This window comes from Euprymna scolopes, chromosome 9, assembly GCF_053919585.1.
Source record: "Euprymna scolopes isolate OS-2025 chromosome 9, ASM5391958v1, whole genome shotgun sequence".
NCBI lineage: Eukaryota > Metazoa > Mollusca > Cephalopoda > Sepiida > Sepiolidae > Euprymna > Euprymna scolopes.
Window position 1 is genome coordinate 73,353,752 of NC_136490.1, and position 19,864 is coordinate 73,373,615.

The window sequence follows — 19,864 nt, forward strand, 5'->3', positions numbered from 1 at the left end:
ATTTTCTAATTTTTCAATATCATAAAATGAAATCATTAATGAATAAAATCTAAATATATTCACAGCTCATATCAGCTTGAAAAAACTTAGGCATGATCATGCACAAAAAATATAAAGTCCATTTAAAAATAATAAAAGCAAATGATTTCTACAAATGTTCTCCCCTAAATTCTGGATACTTTTGAGTTGGTACTAAAAAAAAGATGATTCTTGATCTGATCTATTATTGAAGGTCTAAAACAGATTTTGTCCTTGGCACGATAAAATAACTTTTAGACCATCTATTTATGATGTTCATGTTTTATAATATCAACAGAGTTTCATGTAACACAATTTGAAAACAATATGAATATTATTTGAAAACAATATGAATATTATTTGGTAACAATATAAACATTATTTGGTAACTATATGAATATTATTTGAAAAAAATATGAATATTATTTGAAAAACATATGAATATTATTTGAAAACAATATGAATATTATTTGAAAACAATATTAATATTATTTGAAAACAATATGAATATTATTTGGTAACAATATGAATATTATTTGGTAACAATATGAATATTATTTGAAAAAAATATGAATTGGTAACAATATGAATATTATTTGAAAAAAAATATGAATATTATTTGAAAACAATATGAATATTATTTGAAAACAATATGAATATTATTTGAAAACAATATGAATATTATTTGGTAACAATATGAATATTATTTGGTAACAATATGAATATTATTTGAAAACAATATGAATATTATTTGAAACAATATGAATATTATTTGAAAACAATATGAATATTATTTAGTAACAATATAAATATTATTTGGTAACAATATGAATATTATTTGAAAACAATATGAATATTATTTGAAAGCAATATGAATATTATTTGAAAACAATATGAATATTATTTGAAAATATGAATAGTATTTGAAAACAATATGAATATTATTTGAAAAAATATGAATATTATTTGAAAACAATATGAATATTATTTGGTAACAATATGAATATTATTTGGTAACAATATGAATATAATTTTGTAACAATATGAATATTATTTGAAAACAATATGAATATCATTTGAAAGCAATATGAATAATATTTGGTAACAATATGAATATTATTTGAAAACAATATGAATATTATTTGGTAACAATATGAATATTATTTGAAAACAATATGAATATTATTTGGTAACAATATGAATATTATTTGCTAACAAATTACATAGTATTAACAGCAAAACGATTCCCAATATGAATCGTAACATATGTTCATGGATTACGTTTTACAATAAAATTCAGACTACTCTTTTATTCATTAATGATCACAGAAAGCAATTCCATAAATGTGGCTTTCGTAACAATATTAAATAAAGTTAAATGTAAACTGTCTAAGGTGAATTGAACCAAGATCACCAATTTCACAGATGATGATGTCATTTTCTAGACCCCACCATCTCACAACAAACCCATTATCTACAACTTCAAAATTTTTTCCTGCGTTTAAAGAATTAAAAAAAAAATATTTCCCACTATAAATAAAAGAACATGAAATAATTCTTGCTTTCTGAATCGTTAATAATTTCTGCTTACCTAAGAAACATTATGAAGACTTCAGTCAATGTATGTTTAAGATTCCCTTAAAATGTAATGTGTCTTTAAGACGTTTCCAGTTGCTGACATTAGAAAAAAATGGCTTCTATTTAAGATTAGAAGACACCATATTTATCTTCATATAAATCCATAAAGAGAAATCTTATATGCTTACAGGACGGTAAATAGAAACATTCGCAGTGGAATGCTTTCAAAGTACATTCAAAAAGCATCTCAGATTTTTCAATATCTTCAAATTCTATCAAATTGTGAACCCAGGAGAAAGTAGATATTTTATTTTAAGATATATTTTTTTAATTTGTTGATTCCAAAGTTTTTTCAGACCTATTGAACCAAAAGAGAAATGAACTACCTGTATCAAGGCATACATATACAAAAATCGTCTATCTGCCGCTTTTTATGCTTTCATTATTTAATGTAGACCTAAAACATATAAATGTAAAAAAATACGACGACCTGATGATATTTTATATAAATAAAATTGGATTAACTTACTCTCCGTTCTAATAGATTTTGAATCTAAGAATTAGATCATAACTTTTTAAAACTATACACTACAATAAAAATATTACTAACATTATTTTTATTTTGCATGAAAATTTGGAGTTAAAACTGTTAATAAAAATAATCTAAACATGAAAAAAATCAAATAAATAAAACTTCCTTTTATTCTAATGCATAAAAAGTTATTAATTACATGTATTTTCATTGTTCTCTACTCACACATGAGCATTTACATGATCTAATTTTAACATTTCGTTTTTGTTTAGTCATTTTATTTACTAATGAGTTGCCATTCAGCAAGGCTAAATCAACTCGAGGATAAAAGTTAGTAAGATGGATAGATTGTCAGCTGCATGATGAAACATATTAAGGATTGAAAATGATGAATGGAATAAACAAAATTTGATTACTTATGTGAAATGTTTTGTGAAAAGTATTTCTTGACATTGGATTTGAATATGATGATTTTATAGAACACAGAGAAGCAACCCATAAATTGGGAACTCTTGAAAATTCTATTTAATCTTAAATAAGAAAAAAGAAAATTAAAAATTACACTATTCACCCTAGCTCCTCCTTATAAAGCTATGATTGCGAATTTTTGCTCTGCCTTCATTGCCATCGGTAAGCAACAATAGTCTGGTAGATCTTTGTCTTCAGACAGCCTAGCATAAAAAGACAATTTCAGCAGTTACTTGTTATAAACTGTTCTCAAAGGTAATAAAACTTTGTACATTTCACTCATTTATAAACATCTCAGAATATTCTTTATCCTTCAACTAACAATTTATCCATCTCATTTATCCTTATACTGCCTTGATAAGTGCTGACTCATAAGTAAAAAAGTCCACAACTGACAAATAGGATTCATGGTTAACATTTGAGACTTGTTGACTGTAGTGAACTGACAACATAATATATCGTTTTTCATTTGTATTTTATCTAATTTATCACTAAGGATATCTGTCTGCTTGAAGTCAAAACTATACAATTCTTTCAAATGTGCAATTGTACTATTTTGTTTAGTTTAATATTTCAGACTATTTTACTATCTTTGAATGTTCAATTCGGAAGATAGAGAAGTGTAATATCTTTTACAGGCATTACCTTCTCCTTTGTAGGGAATAGTATATCATATATTTGTTTGTCAAGATGCCATCCTCAAATACATTACCTCCTTCTTTAGAGAGAGATATTATATGCAACTGGAAGAAGTGTTTGCTAGTGTCTATAAAGCCATTGTTTTAAATTTAAAAATGCTCAATTAAGTTTACTCTGCTATATATTACTAATGAAGATTTCATATTGAACATCTTTTAAAACGAAATATGTTAATTCTTACTTCCAGATTAACCTAAATATATTGTTTAATAATATTGAAAAAGTAAATAGAAATATTAATTTATTTTAATGATTAAAAACACAATCGTTAAGCAATTGAAAATTAGCATTAAATTAATTAAACATTAATTTTTTCCTTATATGCTAGTCTTCTTTATTACAGCAATCAACGATAACGTTTCACTTTTAAGAACAATTTGCACTTTTATTAAAAAAAAAAAACGAATATATATATATATATATATATATATATATATATAATGTAAATAAATAAATAAATAAAATTCAAATTCACTTGTCACCAAATTTTTAACAGATGGAATCGCCCGATCGGTGAAAACAAGATTAAAGCAATTAAGCAGGTGTGTGTGTATATATATTAGGAACGGGCAAAATGAATGCCGATGCTCAAAATGTATAAACATTTTGACCCCTCCCTTTACGTAAAAATTCACAAAAAATCAGGAAATTAATCAATTTTAATAAAATTTCCAGTATTGGTCAAATAATAATCGCGGAATATAATGAACTAATTATTTTTATTTAAATGAAGTGGAAATGTATTATTTTGTTTAAACAAAAATACCTTTACTAAAGTTATGGTTTTCAGTAGTAAATGAAAAACGCAAGAATTTATTTTTGCTTTTTTTATATAAATAAAGCATCGTAATTTGTAACAATAAAAAAGAAATAAAATAATTTTTACAGGAACATTACGAAAAAACCCTCTAAAGTCCGTATTAATGAATTCTATATTATTCGAAGAAAAATGAATTTCTCGAACTACCAATAATATCATTGAATTAAGCATTGTTTATTTAATATTTTAACACAATAAATTATAATAGCAAAACTATTTCTACTATTTTTTTAAATTACAGATTTCGCTTAATTTTATATGCAAGATTTTAATAATTTTCTTGCTCGCAAGAATGTGAAACTTTCGGCGTAACATAATTTTTATATAATCTTGAACAATGATTTTAAAAAAATAATTTAAAAACAGGAACAAAAAAAATAATTAAATTAAAAAATGATAAAAATTGATACAAACGTTCAGAATATGAATGTATGGATGCACGTCTGGGGAAAAAAACAGAAATCTGACACCCCTACCACCTTTTACTTATCATGACTTCATTTTGAAACAGCGTTTGGATTGGCTGAAATTTTGGGCCTCCTTGTAATCGTGTTTACAAAATTTTAGTTTGTTGCGATTTTGGCGAATGGTAAATTACCTGCTTTAGGGCTAATTAAGTTATTTTTGCACAAACAAGGTGTTTTTTTTATTTAATTCAATATCTTAGGACTTTACTAATTATTTTTGAAATAGACCCAGAAAGCTAATATTTATCTCTAAAAGGATTTTTACAATGAATTTATTTAACTTCAAAATTTAGCTGAATTGGTTAGCTCGCCGTGAAAACATTTTTCATATTTTTTTTTTTACGTGTACAAATACTTTTTCCTTTAGGAAATTAACTTTAGTCTGTAATCTTCCAAATACAATCAAAAAATAGTCGGAAACCTACAAAAAATTATGATAAATCGGCTTTCAAAACTAGGCCCCCCTATTTTTGTCCGTACCTAATACACACACACCTACTTAATTGCTTTATTGATGTTTTCACCGATCAGGCGATTCCATCTTTTAAAAAAAAAGTGATGACAGGTGAATTTGAATATATATATATATATATATATATATATATATATATATATATATATCTTCTCTTGCTCGTCCGTCGAAGGTATCAATCAGTTCGGCATTGGGGGTCGGTGGCTCCTGAGATGGCTGATGAGGCCAATCTGTGCTCGGCTGACTCTTCCACACTCTGGACACGTGAAGGCCGTATCGGCAGACTGTGAACCGGTAGCTCTCTCCTTCCTCCTCTTGTGCTTCTGCTGGTCGTGGGTCATGCGTTGATCCTCTGCCCTGGGAGCTGATGTCAAAGTTTTTGAGGGAGGTTCTCAGGCAGTCTTTATATCGTTTCTTTTGCCCTCCTGCATTCCACTTTCCTTGGCTGAGTTCCCCATAGAAGAGTTGTTTGGGGATTCGGCCGTCAGGCATGCGATAGACATGGCCTACCCACCGGAGCTGGGTTTTGCGGATTATGGTGGTGATGGTATGGAGCCTCGTGCGCTTCAAGACTTCTGTGTCAGGAATTCTGTCTTGCCAGCAGATGTTGAGAAGATTATGGAGGCATCTGAGGTGGAAGCCATTCAGCTGTTTTTCATGTCTTTTATATGGCGTCCAAGTTTCACAGCCGTAGAGTAGGGTTGTCAGGACGACTGCTCGGTATACTTTCAGTTTGGTTGCGAGTGTAATGCCTCTCCTCTTCCACACATTGTCTCTAAGTCTTCCAAATGCACTACTCGCTGTGGAGGTCGTATCGTTAACCTCAATGTCAATATTGGCGGTGTGGGAGAGGGTGCTGCCAAGGTAGGTGAATTGCTCAACAGCATGAATCTTCTTCCCTTTGACAGTGATGCCGGGTTCGTGGTATGCATCTCCTGGGGCGGGTTGGTACATAACTTCTGTCTTCTTTGTACTGATGGTGAGACCAAAGTTGTCACAACTGGTGGAGAATCCATCCATTTGACGTTGCATCTCTATCTCATTTGGAGCGTTAAGGGCGCAGTCATCGGCAAAGAGAAGGTATCTGATGATGGTTTCCCTCACTCTCGTGACTGCCTGCATTCGCCTGATGTTAAACAATTTCCCGTCACATCTGTACTTGATGTCAATACCAGAGTGACTGTCTTTGAAAGTGTCCTGAAGCATGGCAGAGAAAACCATGCTGAAGAGTGTCGGGGCTAAGACACAGCCCTGCTTGACTTCGTTGGTCACAGGGAAGGGCTCTGAGGGGTCGCCGTCATCCAGGATACGGGCAGTCATGCTCTCGTGGAACTGCCTGACAATGGTGATGAACCTGTCTGGACAACCAAATTTTTCCATGATCTGCCAGAGGCCATTTCGGCTCACAGTGTCGAAGGCTTTGGTCAGGTCGACGAACGTGGTGTAGAGGCCCTGGTGCTGCTCCACACACTTCTCCTGCAGTTGGCGTGCAGCAAAGATCATATCAGTCATCCCGCGAACCGCTCGAAAGCCACACTGGCTCTCGGGAAGACGACCATCTTCAAGGTGCACCAGCAGGCGGTTGAGAAGGACGTGGGCCAGGATCTTCCTGGCGATGGAGAGAAGGGATATCCCGCGGTGGTTGTCACATGACTGACGATTTCCCTTGCATTTGTAAATGTGAACAATAGTAGCATCACGAAAATCTTGGGGTAGTTCTTAACTCTCCCACATGGATTGGAAGAGTTCTGTCAGTCTTACAAGCAGTGTAGGTCCACCAGATTTGTATACTTCTGCTGGAATTGAGTCGGGGCCAGGGGCCTTCCCATAGGAAAGTTGCGTGATGGCTTTGCTTACTTCCACTGACGAGGGTGGGATGTCGAGCTCCTCGTTGATAGGCTCCTGGCGTAGTCAGTCGATGGCTTCATCATTGATTGAAGATGGCCGGTTTAGCACGCTGTTAAAGTGCTCTGCCCATCTATCAAGGATCTGCTTTTTGTCATTCAAGAGAGTTGTTCTATCGGAGCTAAGCAGGGGGGAGGAGCTAGAGGACTGGGGACCGTAGACAGCCCTCAGCTCATTGTAAAACTTCCTCATATCATGGCTATCAGCATGCTCCTGGATCTCATCTGCTTTGGCGCTGAGCCAGGCATCCTGCATGGAGCGGAGTCTGGCCTGCACCTTGCTGTGGATGTTGATGAAGGCAGCTTTTTTTGCGAAGCACTTGAGGTCATTCTGATGTGCAAGGAGAACTTGGCGTTTCTCTTCCAGGAGGGGTTGAATCTCAGAGTCATTTTCATCAAACCAGTCCTGGTGCTTCTTTTCCTTGGGTCCAATGATTTTGAGAGTGATGGAGTAGGTGGAGTCTCTGAGGTGTGCCCACTGATCTTCAATAGTGTCTGAGATGGTAAGGGGGACAGATAGCTTGTCGTTGATTGCTTCCTGTAGCTCATAGATGACATCTGGACTTTTCAGTTTCTCCACATCAAGGCGCTTTGTGACTTTCTGGCCCTGAGGCCGCCTCTTGGGTTGGATGTAGAGGCACATTTTGGATATGATCAGGCGGTGGTCTGTCCAACAGTCGGCACCACACACGACCTTGGTCAACCTTACATTTCTCCTGTCCCTTGCTCTGATGATGACGTAGTCGATCAAATGCCAGTGCTGGGAGCGTGGGTGCATCCACAACGTCTTGCTACGGGTGGTTAGGCAGAACATGGTGTTGGTGATGGAAAGGTCGTGTGCAGCACAGAGGCTGAGAGCAGCTGTAGGCCGTTGCTATTGCACTTTCCCACTCCATGGTGGCCAAGGACCCGATCCAAAGTGGAATGGTCATTGCCAACGCGGGCATTGAAGTCACCGAGGATGATGAACTTCTCTCTCTGTGGAGCAGCGGAGATGAGGCTTTCCAGATCTTCATAGAACTGGTCCTTGGTATCTTTGGGGTTAGTCATGGTTGGTGCGTAGGCGCTGATCAGTGTGGCGGTTCTTCCCTTGCTGAGCAGGAGTTGCATCTTCATCAGCTGGTCATTGATGCCGTCCGGGATGCTGACCAACTTCCTCACGTGCTCAGTCTTGATTGGCGAAGCCCACGCCAGCCTCTCTGCGCTCCTCGCTGCTGCGTCCACTCCAGAAAAAGGTGTAGCCACCACCTGATTCTGTCAGTTGACCCTTGTCAGAGAGGCGAGTCTCACTGAGGGCTGCGATGTCTACCTTGTAGCGGGCAAGCTCCCTTGCCACAAGAGCAGTTCTTCTCTCGGGTCGGTCAGCTCTGATGTTGTCGAGCAGAGTACAAACATTCCATGATGCTAAGGTAAGCACCAACCCTTTCTTTCTCATGTCTTGACCACTGTGAGGGAAACCCTACCAGCTGCGGTATGCTGGCTGGAGGTGATGGTGAAGCAGCTATATTTAGGGCTCCTTTTATCGCTCCATCCTCATGCCATGGAGGCGAGCAGAGTGATCCTGAAAAGGACTGCTCGGTCAGCCAGCCAGTTGCCTGCACCCCCTTGCTGCTTCGGTCGAGTGGAGTACAACCAGTTTCTGGGCCGCCTGTGTGCAGGTTTGCAGCTACAGCTCCCAGTGATTTCCACACCTGCTGCTTTGCCGCTTGCCCATCGCCACACGGCTTGGTGTTGACGCAAAGTTTGACACCCTGACTTGTGCTGGATTTGGATTATAGTGAGGGGAACTTGCGCTGCATTGGCCTCACTCTCTCGTCCTGGCCCGCCCAATTCCAACGGCAAGACAGTCGAGACGGCTGGGGACAAACAAGGATGCAGGAGCTGCCCGAGGGAGGCAAGTATGCCATCCAACCACCTACGGGGATCTCACAAGGCAGTAAGGCCATTTGACCCATGGCTGAGATAGGGATTGGTAATGTGTCAGGGCATGTCCACACGTCGGTGGGCCGTTGCACAGTCCCTCTGGGACTCCCTACTGTTCCGAGATCCTCTACTGATTTAGCCTGGAGTCGCATGACAACCAATTGCCGTGTGTGAGAAGACTTACACACTCGGCTTCTCGTTTTGTGCAAGGCTAGCCAGTGGTGGTTGCTGAGAGCAAGATGGTGAGTAGGCCAAGACGCTAGCTTATAGCTAACACACTTGTGCGTCACATCACCCTGTGTGCATTGCACACACACATACACACACACACACACTATATATATATATATATATATATATATATACACACACACTATATATATATATATACACACACACACACACACAAGGCTCAGAGGCATAATAACAGTTGTATGCTTTGGTTTCGATTCTAGCTGATGGCACCCAAGTTATATATATATATACTTTTTAGTTTGATCTCACTATCATATATTAGGTTTAATATAATAATCGTTACAGAATTGTATTTATAATATGTAATCTGCATGAATTTAAATATCTTATTTAAGCGTACCTTACGACTGGGCGGCCTGCCAGTTTATATATATATTAGTTGAAATTTGGATAGTTTTGTTTTGTAGGCGTATATAGGCGTGTACGGGCCATCCCTATATAGAGAGTGCTACCGCCTCTCTGATATATATATATATATATATATATATATATATATATATGATGAGAAAGAAGTGAACCATAATCGGATGTTATAAAATAAATAAGTCGATTAAAAAAAAAAAAACACCACGAAATGTAATAAGATCCGAAGCGCTTTTTGTCAGACAGACTTTTAAAGGATATATGTCTGAAAGAAGGAAGAAAAAAGTTTTTTTTTTTTTTTGTAGAATTATTGTAATAATAAGCGAAAAGGGACAGAAACGAAAGCAAAAAATAATAAAAAAACTTAGATGGAATGTGTCTCGCCAAATAGTTTCAACTGTAACCGAAGGTTTCTCTGCTTACACAAAGTAGGGGGCTAGAACTGATGGCAAGCGCCTCGAGGACAGACAGGTGGAACTTACTGCGTCCTCTGTGTAAAACAGAAAAGCAATCCGAAGAGAATGTAGAAGCACAGTCCTTTTCATCTATTAAGTGTTGTCCAATAGCCGATTCTACTAATTGGGAACTCTTGGAAATAGGCTGATAATCCCGGATTAAAAGAGGCACATGCTGGGCGAGTCTAACCTGAAGACGCTGGGTCGTCTTGCCTATATATATGGCACCACACCAACATTGTAAAAAAAGCAATTTGGACGGATAAAGTACCAACATTAAAAGTGACAAGAGAGGAAATCTTGTCTCCAATACGTTGGTCTTCAGATCCAATCCAAGGTAACTTGAGGTATACAGGAAATCTAGATGGACCATATTTGGGTTGCTCAGAAAAGGATTCTATTTACTTGTTTACAACTTTGTTGACCAATGGAGGCGGATATCCATTCATAATGAAAATCGTTTTAATATCATCGATTTCTGAATCGATACAAGGAGAGTGAATGGCAAGTTTCCGATGAGTTAAGTTTCTAATAATTTTGAGCTTCCTGGTTGTTGGTGCGAAAATATCCCAACTCAGGTAAAGTCCAGTAAAAGTAGGTTTCCTATAAATGGACGTAACAAAGGAAGACCCACATTTAGAAACTAAAACGTCTAAGAAAGGAAGGCAATTGTCTTTTTCTACCTCCATCGTAAATGAAATGGAAGGGTGCAAATTATTTAATAATTTAAAGAAAGAAACAGCCTCATCATGCATAGCGAAACAAGAAAAATACATACCGCATGCAAAAAGCCGGTCTTGGGCACTTATTGAACAACTGTCCCAAGAAACCGACAAAAATATTGGCTAGAGTTTTTTTTTTTTTTTTTGCTTCCGTTTCTGTCCCTTTTCGCTTATTATTACAATAATTCTACAAAAAAAAAGCAACTTTTTTCTTCCTCCTTTCAGACGTATATCATTGAAAGTCTGTCTGACGAAAAGCGCTTCGGGTTTTATTACATTTCGTGATTTTTTTTTTAATCGACTTATTTATTTTATAATATCCGAATATTGTTCGTTTTTTTCTTGGTTTTTATTTCACTTTGTGTTTTTTTTTTAATCGGCTTATTTTTTTTATAACATCCGATTAAAGTTCATTTCTTTCTCATCATTTTAAAATTTTGCTATTCGATTAAAGATATATATATATATATATATATATATATATATATATATATATGTGTGTGTGTGTGTGTGTGTGTATATATGTGTGTGTGTGTGTATATATGTGTGTGTGTGTATATATGTGTGTGTGTGTGTATATATATATGTGTGTGTGTATATATATGTGCGTGTGTGTATATATATATATGTGCATGTGTGTGTATATATATATGTGTGTGTGTGTGTATATATATATATATATATATATATATATATATATATATATATATATATATATATATAATCTTCAGAATGTGAGAGAATATATAATTATTTCCACGGCCAGACAACGTCGCAGTTCACAAGAGCCAAGAAACCGGAAGTCCATGTCTATTAACTTGCACAGATCAAGCAACCCGCAGCATAGATCCGACAGTGGAATGAACCGAACAAGGGACGTTGTATCAAACCACCTATATCCCAAGCCAATGTCTAGGTAGGTTGATTTCATATATATATATATATATATATATATATATATATATATATATATATATATATATATATATATATATATATAAAGAATATTCAATGATATAAGAAATTCAGTTTAAACTCTGCAAATTATGATTTACAACAATTCATTATTCGATAATGAATATAAGTTTAAAACTTAAAATTTTATATGTGTGTGTGTGTGTCCCCAAATAAAGATGTGGTGGTTTGAAGAATTAGCTGAGTAAGATATATTACACCACACTATTCTCATGTTTCCAAGGCAATGAGATCAATGTTTTGATATTTTCTTCCATCACACATCATGAAACTAAATATGCAAATAAACTGATTATGATGAAATTGTTTCAAAATTTCTAAAATATAAATCTAATAAATGGAAATGAGTATCTTTTTAGCAAGAAACAACAAAAAGAATTATGTAATTGTCACATGATCTATCTTATTAAGATGATCTTACTATAGTGTACATATATCTATAACTAGATTGATTCCGCATGTGATGGATACAAATTCACAAGCTCAGCAGTCTTTACTGAAATATTTAGCCAAGAATAATTAGCTTAACTTGTATATATTATTCCTTGCTTTATAAAATATGCTTATTCTTTGAAGTGTCTCAGTGTTGCACACTGCATACTATTTTATCTACTTGTGAGTGACTTTTGATAAATGAAGATTTGACAAACGAATGCCACTTCATTGATTGTGCACAGCTTGTGTGATCACAATCAAGCCTAACTTTAACTATATTTCAATTGATTAGCAAATGCTTTGACGACAGATGTGCACGACGGGGTGGGACGTGCAGGCAAGGGTTTGAAAGTTTACTTCTGCAGTCAGATTATTTTATTGTATCCACCGCTGTGCTTTACCAACTTATGATACTGAAACGCACTGAATCAATACTTCATTATAGGTTTTCAACTTATGATATTAAAACATTTAGTTAATGCTTCATTATACGCTTTCCCTTCATTTTAGTTTAAATACAGTCAATACTTTATGTGTTTTTAACTTATGAAAGGCACATTGCAAATGGGTCTCAATAATAAAAACACCTTGTCAATATTCTGTAGTGTACAGTTGATGCCCAAGTGATGCCCTTGTTTATATGCACCAAAGACTTATATATAAAATTTAGTACTGATATATGTTGTAAGAAAGAGAAATAGTTTGAATATTATTGGATGTTACAATTAGGATGCTCAAAACCACCACTCTATCGCCCCCCCTCCCTCTTGCACACCACTGTTAATACTTTAATATGGCTTTTCAACTGATGATTCTTAAACTTTTCAGCATATATTAAAACGCACTTAGTGCATGCATTATTATGAATTTTCAACTAGTTTGGTGGGATTACTTAAGTTTTACACGCTCGGTGTCTTAGCTGATTCAGTTAAGTGCAACTCCGTGATATATCTGGATATACCGGACACTAGGAAGATTGGCTGTTCAACCTATTTTACTAAAATACATATAATCAACTCGTCATTATGGCCTTTCAACTGCTTATACTAAGACCCACTTACTTTATAATGAATTTCATGAATTCGTGTGAGTTACACGATGATATGTTACCCTTAGAACTACACTTTAACTTTTGAAATAGAAATATTATTATGATTTTTTCGTCGTTTTTGTTGTTTAATTCAATTGCTTTAATATTTCTATTTTTACTTAATTAAAATAACCTATTTGCTATACATGCTTATTCATTCGTTTTTCCCACTGCTGACTAAAATTTTCATATTTAAAGTTTGCTAGGCTGTTGTAGCAAACGTCCGAATTCAGTCAGCATATAATGAGACCCCATGAGAGAAAAACATATCTCCAAACTTCCCTTTTCAAAATGGTATTCTGAACTTAAACTAAGTATGATACTTATTTTTTAAGGAGAGTAGAAAAGGCATTGTGCATTTTCGACAGCACAGTAACTCTCGCCTCCCCTGCTTTGTCCCTCATCTTCAATGAACGAGCGATGTTTCTGACAAAGGGGGAAGAAAATGCTGTATACTCAGTCGGCAGTATAGGGGAAACAATAATTAGAGGTGAGTAAAGTATCTTTCAATTCTATTTTTATCCTTGTTGCGATTTCACTGATACAGGATAAAATGATAAAAGTGCCTCCTAAAACAACAACACTACAGTTTTATTTTAAAATTTTTATTGAAAAAATCAATTCAGGTAACTGGATTATTTAGTATACCCGACATCTTTTCAATGTAACCGCCTTTAGCTTCAATCACCATCTCGAAGCAGGTTCACACATCTTTTTGTGATGCTGCCACATTCGTCAAGCACCTTGATGTTAGCAAAGCGCTTGGTTGTGGCAATATGCCAGCTATAGTACTCAAAAAGCTGCAACTGGACCTAGAACCCATCTTTGCAAAGCTGTTCATTCGATGCCTAAATGAGAACTGCTTCCTGACACTTTGGAAACCTTATTATTCTGCCCAGTTTTTAAAAATTCTGGAGATCGGTTTTCTGCATCTCAGTGCAGGCCAATTAGTCTTCTGTGTTTCATGAGTAAAGTGTTTGAATTCGTGTTAAATAGAGAAATGATCAACCACATAAGCAAAATAACATACTCAATCACAAGTAATATGGTTTTTATCCTGCAAGATCTACAGCTTATGTGCTGACTTTAATTTTACATGGGATCAGTGAATTTATTGACAGATGATTCTTTTCTAGAGCAATAGCTACTGTCATATCAAAGGCATTTGATAGCGTTTGACATAAAGGTTTACTTTATAAGATTTTCAGTCATGGAATATCTGGAAATGTCTTCTCCACCATCGAATCTTTTCCCTCAGATAGGTTTATACAAGTAGTCATCGATGGGCAGAAGTTGGAAGCTCAAAGTATCAATGCTGGCATGCCTCAAGAATCCATCCTGAGCCCGACTCTCTTCCTCATCATCATCACTGATCTCCTAAACACAAAGGTCAACAACAGCCAAGATCCTGAGTTTCTCTCTCTCTCTCTCTCTCTCTCTCTCTCTCTCTCTCTCTCTCTCTCTCTCTCTCTCTCTCTCGAGCACATGGTGCATTCAGGCAAAAGGTGGCTAGTTAATTTTAACGCATGTAAAACTAGGTTTCTACCTTTTTACCACCAATGCACTGATCCCCACCTGGCCCAAGTTAATATGAATGGTTCTAGTCTCAAAGAAGCACCCTGCTTCGACAAGCTTTTGGACTAACCTTCACTTCTGATCTGAAATAGAAAACTTAAATCAAATCTGTTGCCAAGGCCAATGGAAAAACGGTTTCATCATTCTACTACGACAGAAGGTATCTCACTCCCAACGGAATCCTCTACCTATATAAGAGCTAAATACATACTAAAATGGAGTATTATTGTCACATGGAAGCAACCTATACTCCCTTGACAGATTTCAAAATTGACTTCGAAATCTAATAGGTATTGCCCTTTTCTCCTCCCTGCAACCTCTTTACCACAGAAGAGACATTGCAAGCTTGGCTCTGCTCTATTGCTATTTTCATGGTAGGTGCTCGTTGGAGCTTCAATAGTCCCCTCACTCCAGACTTTCACAAAAATCACTCGCCTAGCTACAACCACTATCAGCAATTTCCTCCACTCTCTATCTGTGCCTTAGTCTAAATGCAAATTCCATAACTAAAGCCCTTTCTTAGGACTGCCCAGTTATGGAACTGTTCTGCTAGCCTACTTTCTGGCTGACTACAACATGGTCTTCTTCAAGTCCAATTTACACAAATTCTTATAGAGCCATCCTCTTAAATAATCAATTTTTACCCAATTCCCATCACCATAAAAATAGTAAACCTTATTCTCGAGTGACCTTCGGGCCTTGATAAGTGGTGATTCTCTCTGTAAAAATAAAAAATTTCGATATATGTTAATGAAACATACTTAGTAAATGTTTATCATTATTATTATTTTTCAACTTATTATAACAAACTCAGTCAGTTCTATATTATTATATTTCTATTTTTACTATATTTCAATCATTTGCCTTTCTGCCGTCTTCAGCATACATGATAAAAAAAACCCAATAAATTGTATGTTGAAACCTTTTAACTAGATAAGCTATACAGAAAACAACATGCATAATCAACAACTATCATATCTAAATTTAATTTTTCGAAATATCACGCCTTGTTTTATATATTGTCCATGATTTATATCATCGTCCTCATCTTCATCATTTAGCTGTGTTTGATGCTTTTTAGAAATTGATTCTCAAACTTAGTTTTTTTCTTTTTTTTTTTTTACATGGGGATCACGACTTATCAGGGCCCGGAAGCCACTCGGGGATAAAGGTTATTGTGTGTACAATAATCAATGGGATAATATCGTAGCAATAGTTGGTATTGGAGGTTTGATACAGTGTCTTACTTAAGGGGGCGATTAATCAGGAATTTGTTTATGTTGGACTTGAAGACATCCAAGTTGTAGTCAGGTGGGAAACAGGCAAACGGAAGAGAATTCCACAGGCGTGCACTTCTAAGAAAGAAGCTTTGTTCATGGAATCAACGTTTTGATTTAGGCACAGATAAAGAGTGGGAGAAATTACTGACAGTGGTTTTAGCTAGACGGGTGTTTATCATGAAAGATTGGCGAGGGAGGACCAGAGATTCGAGCTCGGACGAGCACTTGCCATGGAAATAACGATAAAACAAAGACAGGCTTGCAACGTTTCTTCTGTGGGAGAGAGGTTGCAGGAAAGAGAAAAGGGCATCCCCCACTAAGCCACAAAGTCTATTTTGTACTCTGTCAAGGCAGGATAGGCTGTTTTTAGAAGCTCCAGACTAGATGTGGCAGCAGTACCCCATCTTTGGACGTACTTGGCTTTTATACAGATAGAGAATTGCATCAGTAGTGAGATATCTTCTGGAGTGGTAGAAGGATCCTACCATTTTCCCAGCGGCCCGGGCAACAGACATGATATACGTGGTCCATTTCAGATCAGGAGTAAAGGTCAAACCCAGAAGCTTGTCAAAACATGAAGCCTCCCCAAAACGAGAGCCATCCATTTCAATTGATGCTAGATGAGGATCAGAGCGTTGATGATGTAAAGATAGGAGCTTGGTTTTAAATGCATTAAAAGTAACCAGCCACCTCTTCCCCCACTATACCACACGTTCAAGATCAGAGGAGAGAGAATCAGAGAGAGCTTTGTCATTTACGGCGTTTGGTGTGTTGCTATAGATGGTCGTGTCATCAGCATAGATGTCAACGAATGATTTAAGTATGTGTTTTGGAAGATCATTGATCTAGATCAGGAAGAGAGTTTGGCCCAGGATTGATCCCTGGGGGACTCCAGCATTAATACTGTGGGCCTCTGATTGCTGCCCATCAACCACTACTCTTATGAGTCTATCAGAGAGAAATGATTTAATTATTGAGAAAACATTTCCAGTTATGCCGTAGCTAGAAATCTTGTGAAGTAGGCCCTTATGTCATACCTTATCGAAGGCCTTTGATATATCAAGAGCAATTGCCCTAGAAAGGAAGCCTTTGTCAAGAGATTCACTAATCCTATGGCACATCAGCTGTAGATCTAGCAGAACGGAAACCATATTGCATGTCACTAAGGAGGTTATTTCTGCTGAGGTGGTTGACTACTTCTTTATTTAATATGGATTCCAGTAACTTACTCATGACACACAGGAGACTTATTGGTCTGTACTGAGAGGGAGATGACTTATCACCTGAGTTCTTAAATATAGGGCATAGTGACCTATAACAAAGTCTTTATTCATCCTCTTTTCTTTCAAATCCATTTTTATCACTTACTCCCATGTTTTCCTTGCCCTCGTCCTGTTAATTGAACCTTTCTATAAACTCAAACATCCATTTTTTCCATATGACCAAACCAACGAAATCTCTTGGTTAATCGGAGCTTTCAAATGAAAAATTTTAAAATAAATCTGAACTCACTGACATATCAATAAAAAGAAAAACAGAAACATAAAATAAAAAAATTAGAAGTTTCTAGTGAATTAGAAACAAAGTTTAATTTTTTATATGTTAAAATGTGACTGCTGATTTTTGTTTTCTTAATATCATTTTTCCTTCAAGTCCAATGGAAGTATAAATAAATAAACTCTATTACTTTTTCCTTTCTTTGATTAACATGATGTAATTATTTGATTGTCTAATCTTATATTATGTAACTACTTTGTCATATGATGTAATTCCCATGTATTTACCATTTCCGTTTATGCTATACATAATTTACCTACTTTTTATCGTGTAAGAACTTTACTCTTGTTTCACATTATGCACTTGCTTAACACTTTTCATTACATTATATCATTAATTTCTGATTTTTTTTTACATAAGAATTGATAATCTGCATTATTTGCATTATTCAAACTTCTGATTTGAAGTCTCATTTTCACAATGTTTCGCTCAATTTAACCTGCAATATTATTCAAGTGTATCTTGTCAGTCTCAAGAATCTTTCTAGCAAACTTGGGAATCTGCATGGAATTTAGAACGGAACCCTTTATTTAATCCACAGCATTAGCACGCTCTTGTTCCATCAGTCATGACCGAGTAGAAGTCTTAAGTAATTTGCAATTGTATTTTTATATACCGCCCGCACTGCGGATTGAACCATGAATCTCCAGAAGACTGTTGCATACAACTGAATTTTACTTAGTAGTTTATTCGTTATGCCATGAGCACTTGAAAACTTATCCAAAATTACAAAAAAACTTGGCTGTGTCATAAAAAGTATTTCATACATTTTCTTTTAGGTGTGAATACAGGTGCGTGACACTTAACATGAAATTTAACCAATATCTACATAATCACAACAATAGATACCCAACAGAATGAAGAATGCAGGTAAACAAACTATAGCATGTGTTTATTGAAAAGATGTGTAGAATAAAGAGATTTCTCAAAAGATAAATAATTAACAAAGTCGATTTTATCTTAATTTATCAACTTTATTTCATGCTTTCATTCAAGAAACAAAAACAAACAAAAAAAGGATTAAGAAAAAAATTATTAAATGTTAAAAATTCAAAACGTGGAATAAGAAAAATTCTATTAAAAGTTCATTAGTCTGCACACGAAAAGTGTTCATATGACAGTACATATGCAGGTTAGAATAGGACTTTTTTTTAATGTAACAGACTTCATATTATTATTAATAAGTACGTGTGCTGAAGTGTTGTCATCTTTAGAAATTAAGTTCATATGCTAATACTGCCATTAGCTAATACAGCGTTCATTTGCACACCAGGAAGTGTGAGATTGATCAGAATGACAAAGATTCGTTAGGCAACGTTGGACTTTCTGTGTGAAAAGCGTAATATACGTTTGTTTATACAGATTTCTGAGAACAGGTGCCCGGATAAGCAACCAATCAAGGCATCGTTTCATTCTGTTGTTGTCATTGCTGCTGTGGTGGTGGGGGACAGGGATTCCTGCAAAAGCTTTTTATTAATGTGTTTTCCAACGCACATGAAGCACATTTAACACATCGGAAATCATGAGCAAATTTGTGGACAATGAGAAATCAAAACGTATCCAGGAAAAGTATATTAAAATCGAAAATTTCAGAATAAATCTTTTGTTTCAAAACTGATCAGATTTGAATGTTGGGCATTAAGGACACATCTATTTAATTGTATGCAAAGTTACACTTCTTAAAACATGTGACAGTCAGTGAAAAGACTTTTCCTCCTATATTTGCATATCAAGAATTTTTACTCCCACAGATCCTCCAAATGTAAAATCTTGTTTTAAAATGTTAAAAAAATAGGTTTATTTTCTTATCTTTTCATCTTCTAGTCTCGGCTTAATCAAACTCTCCTGTTATGTACATGCATATATGTTGGTGATGCATATATGTTGGTGATGCATATATGTTGGTGATGCACACATATATGTTGGTGATGCATATATGTTGGTGATGCACACATATATGTTGGTGATGCATATATGTTGGTGATGCATATATGTTGGTGATACATGCATATATGTTGGTGATGCATGCATATATGTTGGTGATGCATGCATATATGTTGGTGATACATGCATATATGTTGGTGATGCATATATGTTGGTGATACATGCATATATGTTGGTGATGCATGCATATATGTTGGTGATGCATGCATATATGTTGGTGGTGCATATATGTTGGTGATGCATATATGTTGGTGATACATGCATATATGTTGGTGATGCATGCATATATGTTGGTGATACATGCATATATGTTGGTGATGCATATATGTTGG